The sequence below is a fragment of the Cygnus olor genome, chromosome 2 (genome assembly GCF_009769625.2).
Source record: "Cygnus olor isolate bCygOlo1 chromosome 2, bCygOlo1.pri.v2, whole genome shotgun sequence".
Classification (NCBI taxonomy): Eukaryota; Metazoa; Chordata; class Aves; order Anseriformes; family Anatidae; genus Cygnus; species Cygnus olor.
Genome location: NC_049170.1, coordinates 112,008,966 through 112,014,965, shown reverse-complemented (window position 1 = coordinate 112,014,965; position 6,000 = coordinate 112,008,966).

Here is a 6,000-nt window from a genome sequence, read left to right as displayed (position 1 = left end):
GATCAGTAACTGCTACCACTTTATTGAGCGCATAACTTCAACTCTCACTCCTCAATCCCCTTATTGAGGACAGGCTCCCTTCTTATACCATTCACCCCACAGCAGTACTTTTCCACTAACTATTCATTGGTCAAAAACTTTGCCCGGCAACAGCTAACACCCAGCAACTTCCAGGCCTTAGTGTCTGGAGAACAAGCAACCCGAGACAACAAGGCATCTCCCGAATCACCCTTCTTTGTTCCTTCTAAACTCTTTACATTCCTTATGGCCTCATGGTTAAGAGTCCGATGTTATCCTCAACCATGGGGCTTGTCGACCCCCGTGGCCACACTCCCACATCTCCCCCTTCTTTATTAACATAAAAAAGCGCAAATAACACAAATTAAGAAAGCACGATTAACACAAATTAAAACAGAGAAAGACTACCAGGCATACTAATTCTATCTTTACCAAACTTTGTAACCACTTCCCTGGGAGAGGCAGGCACTGAGTGCTGCCCAGCCTGGGGGGCTCGGGCTGCCCCTCCAGCTCCTGGGGTCCTTGTTTGTGAGTACTGCATATGCCAGCAGGACCCTCCCATACATTGTTTTTGTTTGAGCTGGAGTCCAAACCGTGGAGGAGAGTGCTGTGATCATGTTAAGGCAGATGATGAGACAGCTGGACGGACCCATCACGCTGACACTCATCTACGACCGGCTCCTGTTAAAACACAAGCACAACCTCAGCCCCAAGTTATTAGAGAGCAGGGCCCTTCCCAATGATTGGTGCTTTAATTTTTTACCATGACTTGTTCCCTTTCTTTAACTAAGTTTCTCCCAGATCTGTCTGTAGCCTTTTCTCCTGTATGGACAGATGCAAGGACCTTCCTCTGTCCATCAATTTTAAAATTTAAGAACATAGCATGCTTTAGCCATCTTTTCCTGGGGGTCACACCCCTACCCCCCCTTTTTTGTTTTAGAAGCATGGCTTTTAGTGTACCATGGACCTGTTCAATAACTGCTTGACCCGTGGGGAGAATGAGCTATACCCGTCAGATGTTGAATACCCCACTGTTGAAAAAAAGGAGTGGGTTTGGGTTGTGTGGGCCACATATCCTGGCCCATTACCTGTTTTAATCGTTTTTGGGGATTTCTAATTTTGCAAAAGCTGAAAGATGTTTACACACACCCTTTGCCTTTTCTCCTGCATGGACAGACGCAAAAATAAAAGCAAAAAATGTGTCAATTGAAACAAAGTTTTCCAAATTCTGGCAAAGTTTAACAAACAATCCTTTAAGTCTGTTACTATTAATGTCCATGACTGGGGGAGCATAGTTGGAGATGGCAATCCCGGTTGAAGTGCTCCCATATCTTCCATGACTTCATTAATTTTTCTCAGATCATATAACAGTCTCCACTTTCCATTCCTTTTCTTGATTACAAACGCTGGCGAGTTCCAGGGGCTAGTTGTGGGAACACTATGTCTCGCTTTAAGTTGTTAAGCAACTCGGCCTTCGGGCCCTATGTATCATCCTATTCCTCCCAGATCGAAGGGAACCAGACACGGCTCCTTTTCAGGGCCTATAGGGCCTGGATCAAAAGGAATGCCCAGGTCACCAGGGGGAGTAACAGCAAAAGCCTGCGATGGCAGTAGCAGTGGGGGGGCGATGGTGTAGCAGGTGGATCAGTGGACGAGCCAGCAGCTCCCTCACTGTCTGGCAAACCACACGTTTCTGTTTGTGGTCCCAACATGGCTCTTTAAGGCCTCAGAGATTGCTCGCCAGGTGCCAAGCAATCCCGCCACAACCCTGTCATTTTTAGTAGCAGGGTCCCAAAGCTTGACCTCAATTTGGTCCCGTGCTTCAGAATCATAAACAGTCTGGTTCATAATGAAGGGAATAAGCTGGAAGGTTACCAGGAAATTCTTTGTTTCTAAGGCCATATGATTCCCCATAGCGCCACTGCTTACCTTCGGCCAGTGAGGGGCAGCTGTGTGCGTGGGTCCGCTTCTCTCAGCTTGAGCTTCCTTCCAGCTCAGGTGTGCTTCTTTCCAGCGGCTTTCAGTATGCCCTTCCTTCCAACAACTTTCAGTACGAGCTTCTCTGAGCGGTTTGCTGAGTTTGGCCGAACCTATCTTCATGAGGCAATCAGTGTCCCTGTTCCTGCCCTGGTCCCTGTTCTGCTAGCCTGTCCCTGTCCATTCATTCTTTGTTTTTCTCCCTGTTCTGCTAGCCTGTCCTTGTTCCTGTTCTTCAGGTAGTCCCTGTTCTTCACGTCCCTGTTCGGGCACCATTTGTAGCAAAATGACCACACAGACACCAGGGTTCTTTTAGGATCAGTAACTGCTACCACTTTATTGAGCGCATAACTTCAACTCTCACTCCTCAATCCCCTTATTGAGGACAGGCTCCCTTCTTATACCATTCACCCCACAGCAGTACTTTTCCACTAAACTATTCATTGGTCAACCACTTTGCCCAGCAACAGCAAACACCCAGCAACTTCCATGCCTTAGTGTCTGGAGAACAAGCAACCCGAGACAACAAGGCGTCTCCTGAATCACCATTCTTTATTACTTCTAAACTCCTTATTGCTCCATTCCTTATGGCCTCACGGTTAAGAGTCTGATGTTATCCCAAACCATGGGGCTTGTCGACCCCCATGGCCACACTCCCACAATCAGGTTGAAAACGAGACCCAAAACACTGCAGTCAGCCCTCCAGGCAAGGCACGTTACAACCATGTCCACAGAAGCATAGATACAGCTTTGGCAAATGCGGTACAGAATTCTTTAACAATTATTAGATCGATTACTGCTTTCTCCTCTTTACAACTTACCATATTTGAACCTAGGAGTAAATCTTCCCATTGTCAACTGTATTTTTAAAACATGAAAAAAATACCTTTGCATGTGTTTCAGCCTTTGTTCTTTGGCAGTTTTACTATATCTCATTGCTATCTCATTGTTCAAAAAAAAAAAACTTGGATCTAAAGAAAAACCACACACACACAGAAATCTGAACATGAAGTGTTCCTTCTTCCCATCTCCATTTAGTGAATGGTAGCTAACACTTTTTTTTTTTGGTAATTAGCAGAACATGCGTCAACTGCTCCAAAGGCTACTAAGTCAGTGGATTTTTTGCACCAACTTTGATGGGTTCAGATCAGCCTCAGAGCACTTAAATTCACGTTGTATTTTCAATTCTCTCCTGCCCAGCTGCTTCACATGTGGAGATGAGCTGAAATAGAAGTAAGCCCATTAACTGTTCTTCTTCCAGACCTCCTCAATACAGTCAGAACTTTGTCGTGATTTTAAATACCACATTTGTGGCCCTGATCTACTTTTTTTATTCTTACTTAACCTTTTGGATGTGCCTGAGTTCACACAGTCAGGGACCTGCTCTTCAAAGATAAACAAATTGTTGGAGAACTAAGCAATACGGGAAATTCACGTGCTTTGCTACTGAATTAAAGGGTGGTAGGCCGAAAAAGTCATTAGTTTTAGTGACCACAGTGGGTTTTATATAGAAGAAAGGTTTCATTCCCTAAATTGGCTCACATGTTATTGCTAATGAATGTCTAACAAAGATTCTTCTCTATAAAATGTGATCATTTTACACAGGAGATTTATCAGTTGAGTTCTTGGAGAGATTGAGGCATTGGAGTCTTTTAAAAGTCCATTTTTTAAGTCTCTACTCCACATATTGCTTTTATGACCTAAAAAGCAAAGGGACTCCACATGCAGTAGGGTTCAATTGAAATTATTGTTGGAACAGAGGAATACAACAGTAGGACTGTATTCATCACAAGAGTTACACTTTTTGTTGCGAGAGCTCAAGAAAAGTCCGTAAGGATCAGAGTTGCAAGCCAGCTCTTTCATTTGCTTGTTCTTTGTGCCGCACTTTGTCTCTCCCTCTCTGGCGGCAAGAGGGTCACTTCGTGCAGGCAGCCTTCTCCCACGCTTGCCCTGCAAAAAGTTTGCTGGCAATTTGTTCAAAGGTTTCCCCCATCTTGTTAAAACACGAACACACGTACGGCCAGGCTGCCATCCACAGGCAGGAGCTGTGTGAGCCACGAGGCGTAGGCAGGTCTGCACATGGGAAGGGGGAACTCACGTCACCCACCTTTGGTGCTTGAGGTGGGCTCGACCTGAAGTCAGGGTGCTCAGCTCCCTCCATGACCAGCAGAGAGAGGTGGGCATCTCTGAGGGGCAGCTCACAGCACCTACATCAGATGCCTAAAGTTAGCCGAGACAACTATCCCTTTAACTTAAAGAAAGTAAAGGAAATCTTTTTCTTGACCAAAGACCAAATAAGCCTCTAAAAACCCCTTGGCAAGCCACATCAGTGCATGCTTCAGCATTATCCAACAATAACAAACACACATACACACGCATAAAAGAGAGACCATGTGGCCACAACGCATATGAAGTGAAGCACTAGGCCATATCAGACCTCCCGCTGTACGTTTTGTACTGAGGCAGGAGAGATATAAATGCCTTGCTCCTCATGCAGTGTATGACAGCACTGTAATGAAAGAGTCTGGGTATTAACAAAAGGTTTGTTCTTCCACTATTATTGAATAGTGGCAGGGTGTGAAAAGAGGAAAAATAGCAGACTGAAAGAAATCATACTTGGATGCTAAATATTTGCAGTTGTGCTCACTCAGGATTTGCACCTCTATACTTTCAAAGCTACACTGTGGAAGGCAGCAGTTCACAATTGCTGCCACTATTATGCAAACGGTATTGGGGCATAGGATTTGTGTTGCATAGAACACTGAAATTTAGATTTGAACATGTGCGTAGTCTTTAACATCAATCCCATCAATTGCACAGATTCCCGACATGCATGTCTCATCGCACGGTCATCATGCAATTGCATAGAAGCAAAGTGGGCACTGGCTCAGTGCGGCAGTGGCTTGTCAGACAGCTCTGTCTGCATATGCAAGTTGGGGTAATGTTGGACAAGCATGACCCCAGCTACATGAGATGACAAGAGAAGTACCTGTAGCTGGGAGGGTATCTTCCCACAGCACCCTAGTGCACGTGAACCATTGCCTGGGGGGCAGCAGCTCCCACTTCACCCCTCTAGCTGCTGCTGAGCAGCTTGTCTCACTTGCTTCACAGCCAAGGTAAGGAAGGATCACAGCACAGGTAAGATGCCCAGCTGCATTCAGTATGTAAAAGGAGACTGGGAAATAGCATGGCCCTAGAAACATGAAGACCCAGGTACGTAAGGAGTTGGCCAGAGAAGTGTATGTAAGGTGATGTGCATGAGATGTTTTAGGTAGTCCTGCTTCTACACCCCTCACCCCTCCCATTTAAGTACATTATTGGTATTTGTGCTTTGCACAAAAAAAATAATTGACTGTTATCATTGTGGTCTTTAGCTATGTCACTGTCAGCAACTGAAATGTGCTCAGGACTGCTCTGTGGCATGGAGGCCCACCAGCACAAGGCAGCCTCTACCTGTTGTCACCCTCCAAAGCCACACATCACTATCATAGAGAAGAACAGTCTTCAGCAAAATGATAGTCCATTCTGCCTCTTAACTTGCTGCTGTTTGCTTTGGGACTCTAAGTTTTGTTGGATACCGTTAACAGGTCTTCAGATTACAGGAAGAGGAGCTAAGAGCAGAAGGCAGTTTAGTTTCAGAAACCTGTTCCAGCCTGTATCCATTAAGGCCATAAGACAGAAAAAGGGCTGTTGCTCATGAACACATTCTAAACACTGCTTTTTTTTTTTTTTGAAACAACTTACTTTGCAATCATTATCTTGGCTCTGGCCCCCTCTCATTTAACCTCATCTGCCTGACTTTAAATTCATGGAACAGATTTGTACTGCCTTGGACTCCCTGCAGTTGGCTGCTGTAGTATTCTTGAACTTAAAGAAAAAAAACACAACCCCACATTTGATACCATTAATCATATTGCCATATGTAATAAATTGGCTGCCGGTGGTACATTGCCTCCAAGTGTCACATGGTTCCAATCACAGCTCTGCCAACTGAAAGTGGTTGCT